This window comes from Ovis canadensis, chromosome 3 (genome assembly GCF_042477335.2).
Source record: "Ovis canadensis isolate MfBH-ARS-UI-01 breed Bighorn chromosome 3, ARS-UI_OviCan_v2, whole genome shotgun sequence".
Lineage (NCBI taxonomy): Eukaryota > Metazoa > Chordata > Mammalia > Artiodactyla > Bovidae > Ovis > Ovis canadensis.
In genome coordinates, this window is record NC_091247.1 from 145,382,205 (window position 1) to 145,408,380 (window position 26,176).

General features: G+C 37.9%; 1 protein-coding gene across 2 annotated transcripts in view; it reads left to right on the top strand.

Moving 5' to 3' along the window:
• Positions 1–26,176, top strand: part of SLC38A4 (solute carrier family 38 member 4) — an 80,340-nt gene that overhangs the window by 17,855 nt on the left and 36,309 nt on the right. Inside the window, exon 2 of one of the 2 annotated variants that reach the window (XM_069584497.1) lies at positions 16,009–16,102. The exons of the other annotated variant lie outside the window; for it this stretch is intronic. The gene's annotated coding sequence lies outside the window, so the exon portion shown is untranslated. The remainder of the gene's footprint in view (positions 1–16,008; positions 16,103–26,176) is intronic. 2 annotated transcript variants of the gene reach the window in all.

A 26,176-nucleotide genomic window follows, 5' to 3' on the forward strand; every position in this document is an offset into this window, starting at 1 on the left:
CGACTCTTTGCGAACCACATGAACCACAGCACACCAGGCCTCCCTGTCCATCACCAACCCCCAGAGTCCACCCAAACCCATGTCCATCAAGTTGGTGACGCCATCCAACCATCTCATCCTCTGTGGTCCCCTTCTCCTCCTGCCCTCAATCTTTCCCAGCATCAGGGTTTTTTCAAATGAGTCAGCTCTTCACATCAGGTGACCAAAGTATTGGAGTTTCAGCTTCAACATCAGTCCTTCAGATGAACACCCAAAGTTACTGTGTTCCATGCAAAAATAAGAACAAAAAAGAAGGAAAAAGCAATATAATAGAAAATAAAATATCTTAATTTACCAGTCTATTCAAGATACAAAACAAAGACCATTTCCATTTGATCCATAGAGCTATACATAGAGATCGAGATCGGTGCTTTTAAACTTTTTATAAATAGAATCTCTGAAAAGTCATTTCACCCCCTCAAACCCCCACCAAATCTGCTTTGAAAGAAAATAGTTTCTTAAGCATTTGTGGTGGAAACTCAGGAGGCCATATGACTGCACCTGTTTCTACACTTTGAAAATGACTTGTATATACGCCTAGACATTCCTCATGGGTAGGTCTAAACTTGGTGACAATGCATATGGAAACTGAACACTTTTATTTGCTAAAATCCTAGGAAAAAAAAATAGAGTCTCACATTTTTCATTCTAGCTGAAGTGAGATGACATCTAAACATGTGTTTCATCTCTTTGCCTCATACTTCTAAATCCTAATATTAGTGTGGTAAATGCTATCTATACCAGATATAAAAGAAACATGTAAGCTGTATTTCCTATGACAAAAACATGACCAAAAACACTGAGAAAAGTCTTTGGGGGATATTTTCAACAACTCACTGCAGTCTCATTTTTTCCTGTTTCATATTGTAGTTCTTGCTCCTGTTGATGCTTTTCATAATCGGGCATGGGAGTGATAAAAATCTTGTTTACTTAACAATCGCCACAGGAAAACCAGGCTATGTGGTGACACATTGGACAATGAGCCATACAACAGACTACTTATTGTTATCCCACCACCAAATGGGCAGATTTAAAAAACAACTAAATTTATCTTCTGAAAATTAAACAGCATTGTTGAGACCATGAGTCTTAGTAGTCTAGATAAGTATTAAGTCTCGAGACATTATTGATATAATAAATATACTTCAACATTATTCTGTTTAGGAGAAAGACAGGGCTTGATGTCAGTACGAGTGCACTCATGTGAGAACAGTTCATTATGTCAGCAACTGGAAGATCAACTGTTTGAAAGAGGAAAAGATGGAAAGAAAGTAAAATATCAGGAGGATGTTGGTTACTACGAGTGAAATGACACAGAACATATAAAACATACAAGATACACACAAGAGACATACACTCTGGCCAGAGGGACAAGAACTGGGCAAACTAATTGCCGTTTCTTATTATAAAGCCCTCCTTAGGCAGAATTCCAGACTGTAAGAATAAGCCTTTTCAGTACAGTGCAGGTGCATACATATTATCGTACAGCAAAGGGGAGTGAAATCTCTGTCTATTGCAGAGTCTGCACAAAGCCCTCATCTCCTTCTTATCTCAAGAAGGGAATGCTCCCTTGTTTGCAAGGGACCATTAAACTCAAGGCTGTGTCCAGACTGGCAGAACGCTTCGTATGCAAGGACGCTAAGCCTGAGCAGAGAGACCTGTTTGCAGGCACATCTCTGCTACCCTATTAACCCTTCAATGGATAACACCAACTTTTACCAGCATTGTGTTTATTCCCATTTCTACAGGTACCACCTAGGAAAAAATACCAAAAAGCATAAGAATGTTTGATAAGAATACTAAAGATTTTTAATGTTGTTTTTTGTTTCTATAAAGCTTTCTGTTTGAAAACACCTGCATATATGTTTCCTTATCTCTAAATTTCTGAGAATAAATTGACCTGGAGGTAATAAAAAATAAAAAATTTGACGTGCTAGTCATTTAAACTTCAACTCAAATTCTAAGCAGTCTTATACAAGTTAACTGGAAATTAGTGAGAAGTAGCATATGTGCATGCTTATAAGACTTCCCTGCATTTAAGAGATAAGGAAATGGAAGTTGTGGGGTCCTTCTTTGATCAAGAAGCTGCCTCAAAGAGAGCCAGGCATCCATTCATGTTGCCGGCTTATCCAGACACTGATTCATAATGATTAAAAAGGTCTTACCTTTGAATCAACTGGTTCTGATTAGACAAACCTATGTGGGTGGACAATTTGAGAATTAGTACAAGAAGGCCAGCAATCTCAAATCCCATAGTGTAAGCAAAAGGTCAATCATTTATTGTGGCATCTGAAACATGTGTCTTGGTACATTTTGGGGTCTTCGTGTTTTGTCAATCTTATAGCAAAAAAAAAAAAATCCAAAGCAAGCCAAATCAAATCTCCCTAGATCTACCAGCACATTTGCATGTTTAAACACTGTGTCTTGAGGACACATTCAGAGGTAAATATGTACCGTGTACTGTTCAGCTTCACAGGTTGGTTAATGTTAAACAAAAACATGTATTGCAAACGGTATCTTATTATGAGGTTGCTTTCTGAGATTCCACGGGTCAGGGTCAAAACCTGCCGTTTTCTAGCTTTTCAACAGCGCTAATCAATAGTTTAACAGATGAAATAATACTCTAATGAACAGTGACAATACACTTCCAAACCAAAAGGTGTTGAAACCAATTTAATTCTACGAATGATTTTGCTAATGTCACATTGCCCTTATAATCAAACAGCCACAAAAATACTTTTTATCTCTATAATGCTTAAATATCCATTATCTCTTTTCATCCTCACAGTCATAATGGTTCTTATTAGGCACAATTTTAAAGACTGAGTTCTAGAATATTTAAATTCATTTATCTACTTTTCAACAAAGAAAATAAGTACCACATTAGCTTTCGAAGTTAGAGACAATTCCTTAAGCATACACATATAACAAATACATAATATTTATTATGTGTCAGAAACCCTTCTAAATGTTCTACAAATAGGGACTTAGTTAATCTCCACAACAGCAGGGGGAGGGAGGCATTATTATCTCCTTTTTACAAAAGAGGAAACTGAGACATGGAGATAAAAAAACAACTTGCCCAAAGTCAGACGATCATAAAGTGACAAGAGGCAGATTTAAGTTTAGGCAGTCAAAGTCCAGAACCTGTACTAGATTCAACTACACTAAATGAGACGCAGTGTCTGCTCCTAAGGACTTCAAAGTCTAGAAGCTACTGTAGACAAATATACTAAGAGAGCATGTTGGCATGGTAGCAACGCTTTTAGAAAGCAGAGACAGCACAGCGAGGGAGGGATTAACTCTGCTTTGTAAAGTCCTTCAACTAGTAGGCAGCAGGATAGGGTTTAGATCTGAATCCTTGACTTTGGACTCCAGAGTCAGTGTGCTCTCCATTTCATAGGGCAACTCCATATTTGGTAGAAGAATTGGGAATTACAGTGAGAAAACAACAATGCACTTATAGTGCTCTAGCATATGAACCAAAGGACAAAAGCTAAGTTTGTTTAAAAAGGGGAAAAATGCACTGTGAATCCTAATAGATATAAATGTAAACGTAGATACAGATCTTTCGTATATATAATGTAGAATATATAATTTAAAAGATATATATAGATAAACAATTTAAAAGATATATATAGATAGCCACAGAACTCTTGTACATCTCAACCCAACTGTAAAGCTCTCCAGTCATTTTTGTGGCTTGGGTTTGTCAGAAAAAACAGCCAGATGTTTAGAAGTAGAAGGAGAGACTAAAGACAGGGAAACACTTATGGGCCCGGTTATAGGAGGTGTTCAGTGTTTACACCCTAATTGAGTGATTGCTAATTGACTGATAGAAAACAGGAAAAGGAAAGGAAAAAAAAAAGATTAAAGACAATTCATTCTGTTATTCACCTTTTAGCCTGCTAAAATTTTGATGAGTTATTTAATTCTAAACATTTAGGATAGGAAGTTTATGTCAACGATCAGAACTTCACGTCCAAAGAGTCTCTAGTGGAAAACCACTTTGCTATTTCTTTGACAGTTATATAAATATAGTTGCCATCTATTTACATTTCTAAGTTTTGTGGTTCAAACGGTGGCAAAAGGGACTCTATGGGAAGAAAAAAATAACTGTTTTGCCAGTATGAACTATAGTCATGGTTATAAGTGTTTTTCCATCGCACAGTAGATCCTCAATAGATGAATGGGTGAATTTCATTTACTTCTTCCGGTGGTCTTGTTGTCACCTCAGGAATTATATACTCTTTGTAAATGAGAAAACGAAGGCCCACAGAGTTTACTGAGTTGATAGTTCCACAGCTAGTAAATGATGGACTTAGACCTGGACCCCAGATCTTTAGAATCAAGTGCAATGGAAAGTGTTAGCTAACAAAAGAGAGAGACCTTGTTTAGCCATTCAAATTCTTTAGGTGTCAAAGATTAGAAGGGATGAACAGAGACAGTTTCAAGACAGAAAATGTGAACTCCTCTGAGGCTTCCTCTGAGAAAGCTGTTAAAAGTCATAAGTTTCAAAGGAAATGTCATCAGTCTTTTAAAATTGAAAAAAGGACACAAGCAAAATTATTTGCCTTACCATGATTGTCTTATGTGCATGTAAAAATCAGATCACCCATCATTAAAAAGCAAGTATCAGTCTTCCAATTTTTATTTATTACACTATACTAGATAATATAAAAATAGAATTAGAGACTGTAGACACTTGAAAGTTAGGACATTAATATTACTAAGTATATTACTCATATATAATTTACTTGGTTATCAATCCTCACTTAGTTGCATTTTTAAAATAATTAAGGAAAGTTTACCAGGACAGTACAAAAACACATTAATAATACTTTCCTGCTGTTTTAATATTTAAAAGATTGTAGGAATTCTTTTTGACCAATACAATTTGCTGTAATTTTCTCCATATTAAAAAGTTTATGTCTACTTTCTAGCCATCTTTGATACAAAATTCTCTCTGTTTTGATAGCTTTAGAAAATATACCATCTTTACCATGACTGACATACATTTTTTGCAATTAAATTAATAAAAACTTTGAAAAAGGAAAAAAGAAGTTTAAATAGGTTGAACCTTAGACACAACTTAAAATATAATCTTCAAATATCTAGGAATAACTAAAGAAAGGGTCAAGATTTCTATAGTTAAAAATTCAATTCCTGTAAGTCTTATAATTACGATAGTTATGGGAGAGGTGGGCCATAAAGAAGGCAGAGCACTGAAAAATTGATGCTTTTGTACTGTGGTGTTGGAGAAGATCCTTGAGAGTCTCTTGAACTGCAAGGAAGTCAAACCAGTCAATCTTACAGGAAATCAACCCTGAATATTCATTGGAAGGACTGATGCTGAAGCAGAATCTCCAGTTATTTGGCCACCTGATGAGAAGAAATGACTCATTTGAAAAGACCCTGAAGCTGGGAAAGATTGAAGGCAGGAGGAGAAGGGGATAACAGAGGATGAGATGGTTGGATAGCATCACTGATTCAGTGGACATGAACTTGGACAAACTCCAGGAGATGGTGAGGGACAGAGAAGCCTGGCATGCTACAGTCCATGGGGTTGTGAAGAGTCGGATACAACTTGGTGACTCAACAACAAATCATATATTTACATCATTTTAAGCAAAATACCTCATGAACATGAATTTTTCTGTTCTTAGGAAAATTATAATACAAGAACCCTGATGGTGCAAACACAAAGCAGTGACCCCAGCTCACCTAAACACAATGCAGGAAAGCCTTTGACTGTGTGGATCACAATAAACTGTGGGAAATTCTGAAAGAGATGGGAACACCAGACCACCTAACCTGCCTCCTGAGAAATCTGTATGCAGGCCAGGAAGCAACAGTTAGAACTGGACATGGACCAACAGACTGGTTCCAAATAGGAAAAGGAGTACGTCAAGGTTGTATATTGTCACCCTACTTATTTAACTTATATGCAGAGTACATCATGAGAAACGCTGGACTGGAAGAAGCACAAGCTGGAATCAAGATTGCCAGGAGAAATATCAAAAACCTCAGATATGCAGATGACACCACCCTTATGGCAGAAAGTGAAGAGGAACTAAAAAGCCTCTTGATAAAAGTAAAAGAGGAGAGTGAAAAAGCTGGCTTAAGCCCAACATTCAGAAAACGAAGATCATGGCATCTGGTCTCACCACTCCATGGGAAATAGATGGAGAAACAGTGGAAACAGTGTCAGACTTTATTTTTGGGGGCTCCCAAATCACTGTAGATGGTGATTGCAGCCATAAAATTAAAAGACGCTTACTCCTTGGAAGAAAAGTTATGACCAACCTAGATAGCATATTCAAAAGCAGAGACATTACTTTGCTGACTAAGGTCCGTCTAGTTAAGGCTATGGTTTTTCCAGTAGTCATGTATGGATGTGAGAGTTAGACTGTGAAGAAGGCTGAGCGCCGAAGAATTGATGCTTCTGAACTGTGGTGTTGGAGAAGACTCTTGAGAGTCCCTTGGACTGCAAGGAGATCCAACCAGTCCATTCTAAAGGAGATCAACCCTGGGATTTCTTTGGAAGGAATGATGCTAAAGCTGAAACTCCAGTACTTTGGCCACCTCATGCAAAGAGTTGACTCACTGGAAAAGACTTTGATCCTGGGAGGGATTGGGGCCAGGAGGAAAAGGGGACGACAGAGGATGAGATGGCTGGATGGCATCACTGACTCGATGAACGTGAGTCTGAGTGAACTCCGGGAGTTGGTGATGGACAGGGAGGCCTGGTGTGCTGTGATTCATGGGGTCTCAAAGAGTTGGACATGACTGAGCAACTGAACTGAACCCTGTTGGTTATTACTGTTTGCAGTAGCCTTAAACTATCACCATTCCTGACAAAGCACATTTTCTTCACATATCTGAAATTGTGAGCTCTATGTGGCATTGCTGGGCCAGTCTTTTTAAATGAACTCATCTGAACTGAACAGAATAGAGAAAAAACAAGGAGCCCTAAACCCCTGTGATACCACCAGTGACTTTGCCAGTCAAGTTTTTTTTAACATTCCAGGAACACCAGACAGCGGGGAGCTGCTTCTTGCCTTCTTGCTTTTTCTTGTGCTGCCTCTCTACCTGCAGTCTGCTCCCCACGCCAATGATCCTAGCCAGCTCCTGTTTATTCTTTCAGTCTAAGCCCAGCTTCACCTCTCCGATAAGTCTTCTCTGTCCTTTTCAAGCTGAGTTGGGTGCTGCACTTCTCTGACCCCCGCTCCTCATTCCCCTGAGCATTTCACATACCTCATTATAGCATCCTGACCTACATAGCAGATTCCCTGGAGAGACCAGGGCTTCTTGAGAACAGAGACTAGGTCTTCTATTTTTGTCTATCTTGCCTTAGCCCCTACCTTAAAGCCTGGCACATAGGTGTTCAATAATACTTATTGAATGAATAAATGAAGAAGACTGCTTACTGGGCTGTAACAGAAACTGACTATCAGTCAGTTCTCAATGAGAAAACATTGAGACTCCAAATATATTTAAATATCTCTATTTTTCTCAATAATACTTTGAGAGTTATTACAGTACCTCTTGCTGATTGGGAAGAAAAACAATCCATCCCTCCAGAATAAACTGGACATGGATAAAATTATCTATACCTTAAATAACTCAAATGCCCATTCAGAACTGAAGTTTTTTTTTTTTTTTTTAAGAGAGTTGATTTTTTTCTGGTCAAGCATCCAAAATATCCTCACTAAAAATAGAGATTTAGTTTGTGGCTAATGTCTGGGATTGATTAACAATTTTTACAAAACCTAGTATTTTAATAGTATTTATTGTTTTTCTCATAGTAAAAGTAATCCATACTCTTTAGTTTATGGGAAAATATAGATGAGAAAAGAAAGATTATCGACATTTTGACAATCTGGAAATAAACACTCTTTATATTCTGATATGTGCAACACTGGGAACATATTATTGTTAGATTTTGCATCTTGCTTTTCAAAATTTATTATAATTATAATTTCCTCATGCCCTTATTATTGAGTATTCTTTGAACACATGATTGGTGATTACTGCTTAATATTCCAGGAATCCAGCTCTCTATAAAAGGACTAATGGCTCCTTGAATGTAGTATGGACATTCACTGTAACATCTCACAACTGTCTTTGAGCACAAGACGGAACTACTCCATTTTAATATGTGGCATGATGCTCAATTAGAATAATTTAATGTTTCTTGTTGCACCCCTTAAATAAGTTCTAAAGAATTGTTTTGGATGTACACATTGAGACAGCACCTTTAATAAAGACTCACTCATTCAACATTTATGCAATACCTAGGCATAGCCTGTTCATAGGTAAAGAAACCTGTTAAGGTAAACAAACAAAAGAAATAATTTACAACTAATCTAACTTGGCTGTCTAGACATACTTGAATTTATCCCCATATCTCCTAAGTATACCATCTGCCCAAATGTCCCTCTCAACTGCTGTCCTGCTGAATGAGGTCAAGACATTTACTTTTTCTGAATTAGCTTTCCTATATTTAAAGAAAATCTGGTGTTAACCAGCCCTCCAGAAAGTATAATTCCTAACTCATAAAACCCATAAAGTACAAGTAGTTCAGTGAATCTTGCCATGCTGGCTCCTGCTAACCCGTGTAGCAGAGGACAGTACATCTGTCAACATGCTGTGAAGAGCTCTGACCTCACCATGACCTGGCCTTGGGGGTTGCTTACAGCTCAGCAGAGAGACAGAGCTGCCCCCTTGCTTACTGAGATCTGACTCAGGAAATCATCTGCATTCCCAGAAAAGTCCATTAAGAAATGTCAACATCACTAGTATAAGTCTCACTCAGCTCAAATTCCTTTGAAGAACACCTCAGGGTAGACTTGCTTGCCTGCTTTCAAAGTTCTGGAGAGGCCAGCTTGAGCATATCTTTTGTTATTAGGGATGGTGATTCTCTTACAGGATGGATTTGTGTCATCCCCTTTTTGGAGAGCCCCTTCCCTTTAAAAATCTGCTGGGTGATTTTTTTTGGTCTCCTTTGCTGTCTATCTCCTCCCAGTCTAGCCTGGCAGCCTATTGGGTCCCAGCTTAAGAAACTGTTGGTTGTCCAATCCAGGCAAGATGACTCCAGGATTACAAAGTCCAATCACTGATGAAATTACAAAATCCAAATGTACAGAAATTGTTTTGGAAGGGAATTTGCTTTGACAGGAAAGGGAAGGGAGAGAGCAATGAAAATTAATGTGCTGCGCCCGAATAGTATGTAGTTTTAAAAACATTAATTGCTATTTGTTAGAAAGGCAGTCAACTCAACTTAGCACAATGTTAATACTGTATTCTATGTGAAAACATTAATTATCAAGGTGATTTATTTAGGAAGTGCTGTTATAATTTAATCATTATCTCCTAGTAGTGCGGTTTTCTCAAGCAGGTATTTTACATGATAGGAATCATATAAAGCAAGGAAGGACTGGTGCTGAAGCTGAAGCTGAAGCTCCAATACTTTGGCCACCTGATGTGAAGAGCCAACTCATTGGAAAAGACCCTGATGCAAGGAAAGATTGAGGGCAAGAGGAGAAGGGGGCAACAGAGGATGAGATGGTTGGATGGCATCACTGACTCAGTGGACATGAACTTGGACAAACTCTAGGAAAAAATGGTGATGGACATGAAAACCTGGCATGCTGCAGTTCATGTTTACAACTTTGTAACTAAACAATAACAACATTTAGAATTTCAGTACATTATTTAAGTTATAATTATCCACAAGCCCCACAGATCGTTATCTTTCTTCACCTTGGTGTAGCCGCTCAGGCAGAAGCCTAGAATGAACTTGAGATACCCTTTTCTTTGCATCGTTTCAGTGTGGGATCGAGAAATGAATTGGACCAGAAGGATCTTAGTTGCTTCAAAGGCAAAACGCAGAAAACAAAACATGAACAACATGAGCTGTCTTCTAACTAGTCTGTTTTTTTTTTTTTTTTTCTTAATCAGCTGAGGCTAAAGGAATTTTCTATTTAGGTCTGTGGCCAAGTCAGTAAATTTGTCAACCTGCCCCAACCTTGTTTGCTAATTTTGCAACACGGTGACTATTCAAACATTTCCAGAATGCTCCATTGTATAACTGTAAAGGTGGTTTAGGCTGGATTCAAGACAGGGGGATGCCATCCATCAAGCAATTTCCTCAGCACATGTGGGTTATTGCCCTTCTCTTGGTCAGGGAATTTTTTATTTTTTATTTTTTCTGAACAGAAAAGCAGAGCCTCTCCTTGGGGCCAGGCTGGGCAGCCTTTTGAGAACTCATATTTGAGAGGGTCCCAAAGTTAGACTTTTAGAAGGTATCATCAAATAAAGCTCTTCATAAAGTCACTTGTATTATATGTGTGTTGAGGTATTATTTTGTGAAATAGGAACATTGAAAAATGTTCAGAAATCTGCTTTTGGATTTTTAAAAAATTTAAAAAGTATTTTTCAATCCTCTGCCGAAGAGGAATTAGAAAATTATTCATTTGTATTTCTATGTTTACAGTTAATTTGGTATGTGGTTTTTGAGGGTCATATTTACATTTTTTCTTCTAGTAGTCCTTATTTTCTTCTGTAAGTTGAGATTAATAATTTCATAACTCTGAAGAGAGAGACCTATAGCACATCTATGCTTCCCTCTCTCTACAGATGAATCAAAGGACCTACATGCTCAGATCACCTCCAGGATAACACGAACTCTGTGATTTGAATGATTTAGGAAGAATTCTGCAACATTTCTATATGGTTTTTCTTCTTTTTTAAAAAATGTATTCATACTAAGACAGATAAGATGAAGAATTTGGAAGGCCAAAGAATGACATCAGTAAAGATCACAAATGCTCTTTGTCCCTGGAAGCTAGAAACCCAAAAGCCAGAGAATAAATCCTAAGTTAAAAAGAAGTAATCAAAGTCTTGTTTCTAATTGCAGTTATGATAGTGTCTTCCATTTCTAGGAATGGCTTGGTCATTGCAGATGATTACCTACAATACTATAAAAAAACAATTGGATTAATTCACATATTGTCTGTATTTGGAAGCACTAATATTGTAGGATAAGGACAGATCTATAATCTTGGCAACTGATCAACTGTATTCAATTTTGGATTCACAAATCTAAAACCTAGAAATTGTAAAAGATAACTTACTGAAGAATAAGGCCTAGTAAAGACAGTATAGCAATTGAGAGCATAACTTTGAAACATATATTCAGTTCAGTTCAGTTGCTCAGTCATGTCTGACTCTTTGTGACCCCATGAATCACAGCACACCAGGCCTCCCTGTCCATCACCAACTCCCGGAGTTCACTCAGACTCACGTCCATTGAGTCAGTGATGCCATCTAGCCATCTCACCCTCTGTCGCCCCCTTCTCCTCCTGCCTCCAATCCCTCCCAGCATCAGAGTCTTTTCCAATGAGTCAACTCTTTGCATGAGGTGGCCAAAGTACTGGAGTTTCAGCTTTAGCATCATTCCTTCCAAAGAAATCCCAGGGCTGATCTCCTTCAGAATGGACTGGTTGGATCTCCTTGCAGTCCAAGGGATTCTCAAGAGTCTTCTCCAACACCACAGTTCAAAAGCATCAATTCTTCGGTGCTCAGCCTTCTTCACAGTCCAACTCTCACATCCATACATGACCACAGGAAAAACCATAGCCTTGACTAGATGGACCTTAGTCGGCAAAGTAATGTCTCTTCTTTTGAATATGCTATCTAGGTTGGTCATAACTTTTCTTCCAAGGAGTAAATAATAGTTGGTGGGAACTTGCTCAATCCAGAGAGCTCAACCCTGTGCTCTGTAACAACCTAGAGGTGTGGGATAGAGGGGATGGAAGGGAGGTTTAAGAGGGAGGGATATACGTATGCTTATGGCTGATTCACATTGTCGCAAGATAGAAACAAACACAACACTGTAAAGCAATTATCTTCCAATTAAAAATAGATTAGAAAAAGACCATGTAGCACAGAAGAGTTAAAAAGAAACAGAAGCAAGGAAAAAGGTAGGTGACCTAAAGGGAAATTAAAGTAGGAGCAAAGAAAAGCACTTGAATACAGATACAAAGGCAATACAAAATTATTAAAAATTAGGTGATTTTGTTTCTTAGTCATTACTGTTTCTACCCATATTCTTCCAATTTGGCTATAATCACATTGTATTTCCAAGTATTATTTTGTCCCATTACTAAAATTAGAAATTTGGGTACAATCATGAGAACAAGATGTTATCTTCCCTATGTCATTGCAAAATGCCATGATAGTCTGGCTAAAGGATATATATATATATATTGTTGACCAATTTTTAACTTTATCCAGCTGGATCTTTTCCTTCAAAGATGTTGATGAAGGTAGAAATTTGAAACAAGATGAGTAGTGCTTTTAAATACAGGCAAGGAAAAAAAAAATCTGATTTCATGATGGGTAAGATCTGAATCAGTTTGAGTCAGAAAGTTTGTACTTTTACTAGATAACATATTGGGATATACATTCTAGGATCTTCTCTGTACTGTTTGAAAATAAGAACCATAGATTGATGGGGTGCTGAAGTAGATGAGTTACCACTATATATTTTCTTTCTCTATGTAAAGAAATATAAAGGTTTCATTACATGTTTCTTATTTCTGATAGAAGTATCACATAAAATTCACACCATGCATTGTGAGCTGCTGCTGCTGCTGCTGCTGCTAAGTCGCTTCAGTCGTGTCCAACTCTGTGCGACCCAATGGACGGCAGCCCACCAGGCTCCTCCATCCCTGGGATTCTCCAGGCAAGAACACTGGAGTGGGTTGCCATTTCCTTCTCCAATGCATGCAAGTGAAAAGTGAAAGGGAAGTCGCTCAGTCGTATCGGACTCTTAAAGACCCCATGGACCGCAGCCTACCAGGCTCCTCCATCCATGGGATTTTCCAGGCAAGAGTACTGGAGTGGGGTGCCATTACTTTCTCCGGTTGTGAGCTAGTGAAAGTAATAAATAGAAACAGTAATACAAGAAAGAGTCAAACTACCATTGACCCCACTTCAAATCCTTTTCATTTGCCTTCTCTTCCTTCATTATTCTCAGACAGGTAAATATCACCAAAGCCAAGCCATCAGTCAGCCTCTTCAGCGTCCTTCCTGAACTCTTCTCCATGTCTACCCTATCATCCCACCTGTATCCTTCCCTGCTGATTCTATGATTTTCTTCAGAAGCTTTCAAGAGATCTTGATCACAGAAATCTGAGTTCTCTAGATTTAATGCCTTTTATAGCCTAAAGTATTCCATTCCAATGTGTTTTTCTCTGAAAAGTCTCTGCTGCACCCAGACTAGTATTCACTGTTGCCAGAATATGCTTCTAGCATTTCTACATTTTGCATCCAAAATGCCTCTCCCTTTCATCTCTACCCATTGGAATCTCACCCAGACTTTAAGGCCCTCTTCAAGATTAGTAGGTTCCTTCAAGTCATCTTGGATGATCTTAGCCCCTGGGGACTTTTCATCTTGTAGAGTCTGGGAGTATATGATATAATTCTGCTAATATTAATCATATTGTAATCATATTGTAAGCTGGGTATCTCTTTAAGTGGACATATATTATACCTTGCAAACCAACTTCCCACTTCAACCAAGTCTCACCAACTTTCCACCTCAACCACCTCTGTTCTTGGTGGCACTTCTGTGAATTCCTTACCAAAAGGATTATAGTGTCTGTCATTTCATTGTTTAGACTTGCTTCATTATTTACTATCCACATATTTTTCATTTTATTCATTTTGTAAAAGTTTGTACATATTCTGGTTCATTACCTCTTTGTACACTGATGCTTGTACCAAATTAGATCCTATCAGATTATGTGGCATTTTCATGTTTTAAAAATCAAAAGAGTATAGACCTACTGTCAAATGTATATGAAATTACATTATGATATGATTTAAGAAATATTCAGAACATAAAACTATAATGCTTAAGTCTGTATTTTCCTTGTAAAAAGAAAGTTACTATGAGTTTTGTCAAGACCAAACCATACATTTCTTCACTAATCTTTGCATGTCCAAACATGTCAGATATCTAGGGAGAAAATAATTGCACAATAAAAAAGTTCCTAAGTCATTTTAATTTAGCCAACTTTTGTCAAGTTAGTTTTTAATCTATGTATATTTGAGTTTTGAGTCAATGTCAGGAAAGTTTTCTGACAAGAATTTTGCAATTAGAGTAGGTCCTAAAAAAATATAAAACTCTTCATAGAAGTCTCTTATGTGTACTTTTCATTTTAATCCAGCATGCTAATTTGCTATAATTACTTAGTGAGCTTGAAGAACATAAGGATTATATGGATGCCAAGACTTAAAATTTGAGAGGTAAAACTGTAGGTATTTATTCATTTATCTCCACCCTATTTTGCATGAAGAAATACTATGAAATGAAATTGTACTATTACATGAAATTTTGCTAGAACACAAATATTTCATTTTCTAACAATTAGCTCAGGTTTTTGCTTTCTTAATTTTATACTCATCTGATAACTTTGCAAACAGAAGAAAATCTGAAGTTGGAAATAACTTGAAAAGAAATATTCTTTAAATTTATCTGAAATTTAAATTAGTGTTGTTGTTGGTCAGTTGCTCAGTCATGTCCGACTCTTTGCAACCCCATGGACTGTAGCTCATCAGGCTTCCACATCCTTCACCGTCTCCTGGAGTTTGCTCAAACTCGTGTCCATTGAGTCGGTGATGTCATCCAACCATCTCGTCCTCTGTTGTCCCCTTCTCCTTCCGCCTTATATCTTTCCCAATCTCAGGGCCTTTCCCAATGAGTCAGCTCTTTGCATCAGGTGGCCAAAGTATTGGAGCTTCAGTTGACAACAAATTAGTGTATTTGTTATTATTTTTCCCCTAGACCATAATAATTTTCATCCGATCATGGATAAAGTTACAAGGTAACTGAAAAATAAAGAAGCAGAACTAAAAGACAAATGAAAGTAAACATACCATGTTAAAGTTAATAGACCAAATGAGCCTATTTGCAAAGGAAAAGAGAAATGGATAATTGGACACTTTGCTTAATGTTTAATTTCTTGCATCAACATAAGATTTTCTCAAAGAACAATGTTTAGTTGGTTGTTTTTTTTTTTTTTTCCAGAAATAGGAAATTGACACAACTGTTGCAATCTAGCATCTAGCATTTCTTTTGATTGGCTACTGGAGAGCTCATCGATGTTATAAATATTAAAAAGGCAAAGAACTCTTAATTCCGGACTGATTTTTTAATCTATTTTCTCACTTAACTTTCAGAATGTTGTCTGCTTTATACATTTTCATAACAGAATGAATTATTTGCCAATACATTTTAACTCTTATGATATATGGAAAATCAAGTAGATTTTTTTGAAAGGGAGAAAATGTCTGTTTAGAAATTCTCTAAAAACTCCAAATAATGTTTTACTTACTCAGCACACTACCTTTGAAATGGTAGCAGAATCTGAAAGGGCTTATGTTTTCTAGCCTCACGTCACCTTCTGTAACTTGGTGCTGTTGTGAGTGTCTGTTATTCTAATATAACATTTCCTCTGGATAAAATTGACGGTTCCAAAGAAAATAACTCTTCTGCTATTTAATACTTTCTACACTTTCTGATTGTAATAATTCATTAAGTAGTCTGATTCCATTATTATGGTATTACTTTAATTTGACTTCAGTTCATAAATCTCTAGAAAAATTAACATTTCAGATTTATCAGTCAACCAAGCTGTAGAATCTTGATACAGAAAGATACCGGTCAAGGTAAAGCTTTCAGTAAGTGACTACTTTGTTGTATAAAAGCCAAAATTCTTAAAGCAAACAGAAATTGGTGTAACTGGTGTTCAATCCGAGTGTACAACAGTAAACTGAATTAGCTTCTCTATTTTTTTAAGAGTGACGCAAGTTGGACAGAGGGAGGTGTTGGGGTGAGGGGTTGGTGGTGATTGGCTTGTCTAGCTCACTCCCACTGGTCTTTAAATCATTGTCTAGGTCCCCAAAATTTCACATAAGTCAACTCTGCAACAGGGGTCTGCTATGCCACACAATTCTGGAAAGATTGCACAGGAGTGGATAAATAATTAAGGTAAAGCTGATTTTACATGAAAACTTACGATGTTGAAATAATGCTTCATTTCTTATTTTTATGGTATTGATTATTTGTTACTTTTCTTATAAAAAATCTATTCAATATAATGTCAAATATTGAAATTATTTACCCAGATCCTGGGAGGAGACTCTGGAATGAAGAGTTGACACAGTTTGTCTTAGGAAAAAGTATACCATTTGAGATGTACACTCTTAGTGTTATTAAAGATTTTCTTTATTTTAAAGATGAAAACACCCACCAGAACTTAGTTTACTCAAAGAAGGAGCATCATACCACTACAGCAGATGTGAAAGGCTAAGTGTTTGGGTGGCGTCGTTTCCAAAAGAAAAAAAAAATTTGTGTCTTAGCTTTTGTTTTTATGTAACCGTTTTAGTGAAGGAGTATTTTTACAGCAAATTTACTGGGAGAAACTGACAGATCAGTAGAATATAAGCAAAGCTTTAGATATAGAAAGGCTGGAATCAGATATCTAAAAATTAGATCTGTACTCCTCAAATGTATTTACCAGACAGCAGGAGAATTCTCAATGTATTTTGAGCTCCTTATAGAGCATATGGTGATTATTTTAATTAAATGTCTAGGTGATAACGAAACTGTTTTATAACTCCGTGAAAAAATATTTTAAATGATGATATACATCATATTCATGCACAATTCACTGACTAAGTTTTATTCTTGACAAACTAAAAAAAATTTAGGTATGTTTCCTAGAAAAGATAGCCATTTGTTTTACAAGACAACATCTGCCATTTTTTCAGATTTATATTTAGATAGTGTTTTGGGATTTTCTGGAAAGTCTTTCTACTTCTAAGAATTATATCAGTAACATTTAAGTAACATTTAGTTTTGAGAGCTCAACTCTTGACTTTTCTTAAACTATGTTATACAGTGTGCTTTAGGGGTTATTGAAGCTATTATTTTTAATAAATGAGTTATTTTTTTAAAAGTTAAGTAGTTTATTTCAGAAGGAAAAAAGTACCTCCGCAGGTGGTCCAGTATGTATTATATAGAATATAGACATTTAGAACTTAATATAGCCATAATTTATGACAGATTATTAAATATTATGCATTAACATGGATAGCATAAGTTCACTGTGTAATATTAAATATGCTACATATTGAGGTACACTTCTGGAAACAAACTACTGTTTGGAAAAGTAGGAACTAAAATTTATGCAGGAATTTAAGGTATTTCTTAACATTAAGATGACTAGAGAATCTATGTCTTTTTCTAAGAGCAGACCTAGAAAATTTATAAGTGAAATAATGTATATGGATTTTATGAATAGTCCTTTATACTTCATCAAAGGCTGCTTTAATTCTTATATTAACAAGCATGTAATATTCTTACCAAAGGGACAAGACCTCAACATACGGTAAATTCTTTTAACTTTCCAGTTCTCCCTTGATATTATTTCTAAGCTATGTCTAAGTAGAGGAAGGGAATGAAAAGGCTAAAATATTAGTACCAGCAATACGAAGTTGTCAAGTGAATGTGTACACGCTTAGTCACTCAGTCATGTCTGACTCTGAGACGCCAGTGACTATAGCCCAGCAGGCTCCTCTGTCCATGGCATTCTCCAAGCAAGCATATTGGATTGGATAGCCATTATCTTCTCCAGCGGATCTTCCTGACCCAGGGATCAAACCTGGTCTCCTGCCTTGCAGGGAGATTCTTTACCATCTGAGCCACCAGTGAAGCCCAAGTCAAGTGAATACAGTTTTGCTATTATTGGCAGTTTCTTTTGTAAGATGTCCTTCAGACTGACAGTGAATGCTTTTATGAAAGCTGATTTCTGTGAGAAATCATGCCAGAGACTAATGAGTCATCTGAGTTTCAAATGTGATTAGAATGACATTGTTGGGGAAATTGTTTAAGATAATTTTACATAAAGGTAATATTAGATTCATTTCATTGTCAAATCTATATTCATTTATCCAAGATATATTTTGGATGTGGATTTAAATCAGCTCCTTGGATGCAAGATAATTTGGCTTTTAGAAGTTGTGGTTGGTGGTGGTTTAGTCACTAAGTCGGGTCCAACTCTTGTGACCCCATGAACCAAAACCTGCCAGGCTCCTCTGTCCACGGGATTTCCCAGGCAAGAATAGTGGAGTGAGTTGCTGTAGGATCAGCAACTTCCTGCTCACCCAACCGAAGGGTAAAATCTGCTACCTGAACCCAGACTTCAGAGTAGATTCATCAGAACTGGACTGGCATGAAAAACAAATAGCAATGGTGGGAAATTTAGCTCCTTTTGTGCTTTCATTTATCAGATAAAATAAATGTTTATAAATAACACTACAAAGGAATGTTATATATAATGTTTAATAACTAAAAGTTGAATGTAAGGAATCAGCTATTTAGGACATTCAGATAAGTATGATGAAACAAAGACTTCTAAATGGTGATAGTGTTCCAAATACTTTTGTTTCAAAGTTTGATTTTGCACCTTCATGAATGAATAAAATAAAATGGCAATGCAGAAGATCACCGGACTCAAATATCCAGTCTGTTTCGGCAAAATCTCTATTTCAGAGAAACCTAACTTCATTAGTGAGACAGGCTAGACTATAGAAAGTTCTGTCAAACCAAATCTGGTTTTTCTTTTGAAGAATTTTGAACATTCTTTGTATAGCAAAGCTGCTCTTCTTCTTGGGAACCAGAAGGGAACATTTCTATTTCACTTTGAAATGTTAACCTATAAAGCTATAATAAGAATTGTACTTGCATTTATAGAGGAGGTCATATAAAATCGCCTTGGTCTTCGAAAACGTGTCACCAGGCACTGTGCTAGATAATGGAAAATGTGTGTAGTCTACAAACCTGGCCTTGTCCCGCCTTCATGAAATTGTTTTTGCCTAGCAGAGGAGACAGTTATTAATATTTATCAAATAGTCACACAACTCAAAATGTAAGTTCAAAGTGGATGAGTTTGTAAGGAAGAGGAGGCCATGTTCCATGGGGGAATCTAATTTAGACATGTGGCATTTAAAGATTTTCAGGTTCTTTTAGTTAACTGTGGGAGACACTTTGTTAAGAATGTGGGGAAGGGAATTCCAGGCAGAGGGAACAGCAGGTTAAAAAGGTCTCGAGGTGGCAATGAAGAAATGAAAGAAGTCCAGTGAATCTAGTGAGTAAAGGGGCATGTGATTCAATGCAGGACTCAAGAGCTCTGTCTGGGTTAAACTATATAGAGCCTTATAGCATGTTAGGAAATGTGACTTTATTCTGAAAGGTAATGAGAAAAATAATTTTGGGTCCTTCAACATGTAGTCATTTGGATTAACATAATGGGCATGGAGAGAAAAATAAATTAATTTTAAATAAATGTTGCAAGAAAGATTGATATGGTGATAGATTGAACATGGGAGAGGGGGCGCAGTATAGAGAGGGGGAAGTATCTATAATGATAACCAAATTCCTCTTTTTCTTTTAATATTTATTTTATTTATTTGGCTGCACTGGGTCTTAGTTGCGACACACAGGATTGCAGCATGTGGGATTCAGTTCTCTGACCAGGGATTGAACCCAGGCCCCCCTGCATTGGGAGCACAGAGTCTTAGCCACTGGACCACCTGGGAAGTTCAGCCAGATTCCTCCTATTGTTACTGAAAGGTGTATGGCCTCCGGCTGCTTGACCCCCAAAAGCCAATGAATAGGCAGGTTGGTGGAAAGGAAAGTTTGCTTTATTTCAGATGCTGGCAACTGGGATGGGGTGGGGGAGGGCAGACATCTGTCCAAAGGCCAACTCCCTGCCCCTGCCCCCACCATCCCTGAAGAGCAGGGGATTAGAGCTTTTATAGACAGAGAGAGGGAGCTATGCGCAAAAACAGCACAGTCAGCTCTGACAGTCATCTTCAGATTGATCCTTGGTGGTCTAGTCAGTCTCATCTTGGTTGTTTTAGGTACAGTTAATCTTCAGTTCCAGGGTCCATTTGTTCCCATTTCTTTGTGGCCTGTTCTCAGAATTGCAGCAGCTCATGTCTTGGGTACAGTCTAGTCATCATTTAGTTAATTCTTCCACCTGATGTTTGAGTATCTGTAAGACAGCTCTCTTGCCTGGAAAATCCCATGGACGGAGGAGCCTGGTAGGGCTCCTACCAGGGGGTCACAACGAGTCGGATACTTACTGAGCGCACTTTCACTTTTCACTTTCACGCATTGGAGAAGGAAATGGCCGCCCACTCCAGTGTTGTTTCCTGGAGAATCCCAGGGACGGTGGAGCCTGGTGGGCGGCCATCTGTGGGGTTGCACAGAGTCAGACACGACTGAAGCAACTTAGCAGCAGCAGCAGCAGCAAGACAGCTCGCAAGATATGGCTCAGAATATTATCTATAGCCCTTGAGAAAGAACTGAAGGTCCTTGACTATGCTTAATGACTACATTATTATTATTATTTGGTCTCCTTTGACTGTTTTCCTTTGTTTCTGCATTTCTCACTTCTCTGATTAAACTTATTCTTTAACTAAAGTTTTCCACAGGCAGAAGGCAGGCAGAGGACAAGGGGAGGAGGGCGAGAACTATCGGGTCCTGCTCTGTTTCACTGTGAGCACTTCTTATGAAGTGCCATGTACTGAAATAGGGAGCAGCAGAAGAATCTATGGCTATGAAAACTAATATATTATATGTTATGTTATGAAAAGGGCTCCCCTGGTGGTTTAGACAGTAAGGAAGCTGCCTGCAATGCAGGAGACCCAGGTTTGATCCCTGGGTCAGGAAGATCCCCTGGAAGAAGGGAATAGCAACTCACTCCAATATTCTTGCCTGAAGTTTCCCATGGACAGAGGAGCCTGCCGGGCTGCAGTCCATGAGGTCGTGAAGAGTCAGACATGACTGAGCAACTGAGCACACACACATATTATGTTACTATATTTTTCAATCATAGCATTGTTCTTTTCTAGTCTCCCCAGGGAGTGATTCATTGATTAGTTTAATAAGTATTTATTCAGAGAAAAAAGTAAAGATTATAATATAAGAGCTTGTTCAAAATCTGGTTTCTCTACTAAACAAAATTCATCAGGTATAGGGATTCTGTCTTATTCGTGCTTTATCTTTCATAGTTTCTGGCTTATAGTTCATTCTCAGTATTTGTTGACTAAATAAATAAATACCATCTTTATACACTTTCATGTTGATTAATCATGTGTTAAGGTTTAGCAATTATGCTGTAGTCTAAATGCTTCAAAGGGCCTACTTTGTGCATCAGGCAAATGACTCAGTGTATCTAGTTTCTCGTAATGTCCTAATTCATTTAAAATTGTGCTTTTAGCTGTTGTTCCCTTAAAATAGATCATAATAGAATCTTCAGAGCTAAAGATACGAGCTGTGAAACTGTGTTCCAAGTTAGGTGAGAAGATGCCCTTTGAGCAGGACCAAAATTAGGATTAGGGGCCATTCTTCATGCAATCTGTCTTATCAGACAAATGGCCTGAGGTGGTAGAGAACTCAGGGGGACCCAGAAACTGAAAGGAGGCCAGAATACCTAGAACAGTGAGGTGGGAAGAGTGTGGAAGGAGTGAAATTAGGGGTAGAGGGACCATGTGGAACTTGTGGGCATGTGGAGAATTTTATATTTTATCCTAAGAGTAAAGGGGAGACAATAGAGGATTTTATGCAAATAAGTGACATGATCTAAGTTTTGTTTTTAAAAGATCAATATGCCTGTTTGTAGAAAGTGAATGAGGAGGGGGAGGGTAGGCAAGAAAGGATGAAGGTATCAATTATGATTGTTGCAACTGACAATGTAAAATTTTGGACAAAGCCGATGGTGGAAGCAATAGAAGGAAGTGGGCTAATTTAAGAAATACTTTAATTGTTGCAAAATCAACTAGACTTTAGAAAGGAATAAATGTTAAGGATAAGAAATTAGAAGACTGATATTTCTGATGTGAAGATCTGGATAAATGGTGACAAAATTCTTTGGATTGGAAATATTGGAAGAAGGAGGAACTGTCACAAGTTAGATTTTAGGCACAATGAATTTGAACTGCCTTTGAGATAAACAAATGTATATACATCACTGGACACACGTAACTGGAGGTCAGAATGAAGCCCTGGGCCAGAACTGTGACTTAGAGAGTCCATGGTTTATGAAGCCTTGAGTAGATTGGAACAAGGGGAGTTTAGGACCTATCCTTGAGGAATTCAAGCAAAGAAACTTCAAATGAAATGATCCTTCTTAAAGGAACAAAATCACAAGAGATCTGTAAAATAATAAAACTCAGCATTTAAAAAACTAAGATCATTGCATCCGGTCCCAACACATAATGGCAAGTAGATGGGGAATTAACGGAAACAGTGAGAGACTTAATTTTGGGGGCGAGGGGCTCCAAAATCACTGCAGATGGTGACTACAGCCATGAAATTAAAAGAAGTTTGTTCCTTGGAAGAAAATCTATTGACCAACCTAGACAGCATATTAAAAAGCAGAGACATTACTTTGCTGACAAAGGTTTGTCTAGTCAAAGCTATGGTTTTTCCAGTAGTCATGTATGGATGTGAGAGTTGGACTATAAAGAAAGCTGAGTGCCAAAGAATTGATGTTTTTGAACTGTGGTGTTGGAGAAGACTCTTGAGAGTCCCTTGGACTGCAAGGAGATCAAGCCAGTTAATCCTAAAGGAAATCAGTCCTGAATATTCATTGGAAGGACTGATGCTGAAACTGAAACTCCAACACTTTGGCCACCTGATGCAAAGAACTGACTCATTTGAAAAGACCCTAGTGCTGAGAAAGATTGAAGGCAGAAGGAGAAGGGAATGACAGAGGATGAGATGGTTAGATGGCATCACCAACTCGATGGACATGAGTTTGAGCAAGCCCCTGGAGTTGGTGATGGACAGGGAGGCCTGACGTGATGCAGTCCATGGGGTTGCAAAGAATCGGACATGACTGACTGAACTGTACTGATCAGCAACAAATGGAAGTTTTAAGAATTCCTACAAGCCAGGAAGCAGATGGGGTGGAAAACCTGTGAAAGAGAAAAGGAACCAGGGTAAACCAGGTAATTGGGCTTTTTCCAGAGGCAGTCTAGTAGGAGTTCCAAGTTAAGTCAATATACACAAAGAGGAGCCATGATTCATGAGCAACCAATGACCACATGTTCACCAAGGAACTTTGGTTTGGACTCTTCATCTGTTTGGGCTGCCTTTTTTGGTAAAAAAAAAATAAGGCTGCAATCTAGTCTGTAAAGAGAACCTAAGAATGGACTCTATAATAGATATTAAGACCCCCACAGCAGGCAAAGAGAGATAACAAGCAAAAATGGAAGCTCCACCAAGAGGAAAATACATCATTGCATTTTACTCCCTGAGGAGCCTTGTCTACAGTGCCAGCTATGTCTGGGAGTGGAGTCCTGCAGTTGCTCTGCAGACAGACTGACTGCATAGATGCCACTTACCCCAGACCTGTTGTTTGCTGTTTAGTCACTAAGTTGTGTCCAACTCTTGCAACCCTGTGGACTGCAGCCTGCCAGGCTCCTCTGTCCATGAGATTTCCCAGGCATTCCTTTCTCCAGGGGATCTTCTCCACCCAGACATCAAACCTGCAACTCCTGCATTTGCAGGCAGATTCTTACAGAGGACCTACAAGGGAGCAATCTCTCAGTGGAATGAGCCTGTAAGATTTCAGAGAAACCCCAAGTACTAGCTTTCTAAGTTAACCAATATACTCTTCATTCATAAATATGAACCGATAACCTAGGATCATTAAGAATTTCAGAAAAGGCAGGCAAATGGAAGAGAAGAGCCAAGATGAACAAATAGAACAACTCCAGGAAAAAATACACAATTTAGGGAACAACAAGAGCTTTTGGAAACTTGAAATCAATAGCCTTAGAAAGATTTGTGTAAATACTGCATCTGTAAAATGAACAAAAGAGATGGTATGAAAAAAGAAGAGAATAAACAAATGATCAGAAATTAAAAACATGATTGTGAAAAATAATTAGCTGGCAGGTTGAAAAAGAAAATGGGTACAGCTTAAAAGTAAACAATGGTTTTCTACTCTACCCCCAATACTTGCTTCTGGTACCAAAAGTGTGAGTTTTCCCCAAAGCAGCCAATTCTCCCACACCAGCAGGGAGTCCTACAATGTAGTCAATTCTGGCTCTGTTTCCTGGAGTTAGCATCAGATCCCACATATTACGGGCTGCGTTCCACAGACTGCCTCCGCTTCAGATGCAAGGGCAAGTTCAGACCTCCTGTACTTCTGACCAGTCAGCTATAAGTCAGATTTAATCGTGTTCTAGAATCACTCACAGAACTCAGGAAGACAGTTTGCTTACTAGATGACTGGTTTATTATAAAAGGATATAATTCAGGGACTGCCAGATGGCAGAGATGCACAGGACAAAGGATGAGGAAAGGGACTCAGGACTCTCATGCCCTCTCTTTGTGGACCACCTCCCAGCACCTCTGTATGATAACCACTCCAGAAGCTCTTCAAACCCCTTCAGTTAGGGTGTTTAATATCTAGACATGACTAAATAATTGGCCATATGTGATTGACCCAGCCCACACCCTCTCTCCTCTCTCAGTTGATTGGAAGTAGGGTTGGAAGTTCTAGCTCTGTAATCAATTGGTTGGTTCCCCTAGCAACCAGCCTCCATCCAAGGGCTTTACAAAAGCCACTTCATTATCATAAACTCAAGTGTGGTTAAAAGGATCTTGCTATGAATAACAACAACAGCAATAACAACAAAAACATCTTTATCATTCCAGAACTATTTCAGGAACTGGATACAAAACCCATATATTAGTAATGTAATTGCATTTGGAGCGTTCTGCCAGATATGGGAATGAAGACCAAATGTATATGTATTATATCATAGTGTTATACAGCTGAAAATCAAATCTGTTATTCTGGAAATTGAGGAACTATCTCTGAACATTGAGTAACAAAATGGGAAATAAAGAGAAAATCTTGGCAATAGAGATAAAGGGGGCCAGTACATGACTAATACAAGTTTCAAAGGAAGGGAAACATTTTAAAATGGTAGAACATTTTTATCAGAAGAAAGATACAAGTCTCTTAAATGAATGGGCTCTCCATGTGTGGATTAAGATGAATTTTTAAAACTACTCATATCTAGTTACATCCTGGAGAAATTTCAGATTTTGTTAAAGAAGAAAATTCTAAAACCTTTCAGAAGAAAAAAAAATAAAACAAAGAGATGAAAATCTGATTTATCAGAGGAAGCTGAAAGTCAAGAGACAAAGGTTTTCAACCTTGTAAAGGAAAATGATTTTGAATCTAGAATTCAAACAATCAAAAAAGTTTGAGAATAAAGTAAAGACATTTTCCAACATGAAACAACTCAGGAATTCTATTTCTGGACTTATTGTACGAAAAAGTTATTCAAGGGAGTATTTTAGCACAACGCAAAATGAACTGAAGAAAGGAGATAGCTTGGCATTCAAGAAACATGGGCAGCTGAATAAGACCCAGAAGAGGGAGGAGAAAGCCCTTCAGAAAGTAATAGAGTGTGGATAATTTGCTTCCAAAATTCTAGTGCATGCCTGCTAAGTCGTTTTAGTCATGTCTGACTCTTTGTGACCCCATGGATTGTAGGCCACCAGGCTCCTCTGTCCATGGGATTCTCCAGGTAAGAATACTAGAGTGGGTTGCCACACTCTTCTCCAGGGGATCTTCCCAATCCAGGGATTGAACCTAAGTCTCTTATGTCCCCTGCACTGGCAGGCAGGTTCTTCACCACTAGCGCCACCTGGGAAGCGAAAGTTTTAGTAGTATAAGATTATATTGCCTTTATTATGTAGTCAAATATGCCACTTGGTTCTTTGGGCATACTATTTACACAATTGTAATGTTGTAAATTCTTTGGCATTGCCTTTCTTTGGGATTGGAATGAAAACTGACCTTTTCCAGTCCTGTGGCCACTGTTGAGTGTTGCCAACAAAGGTCCATCTAGTCAAGGCTGTGGTTTTTCCAGTGGTCATGTATGGATGTGAGAGTTGGACTGTGAAGAAGGCTGAGCGCCGAAGAATTGATGCTTTTGAACTGTGGTGTTGGAGAAGACTCTTGGGAGT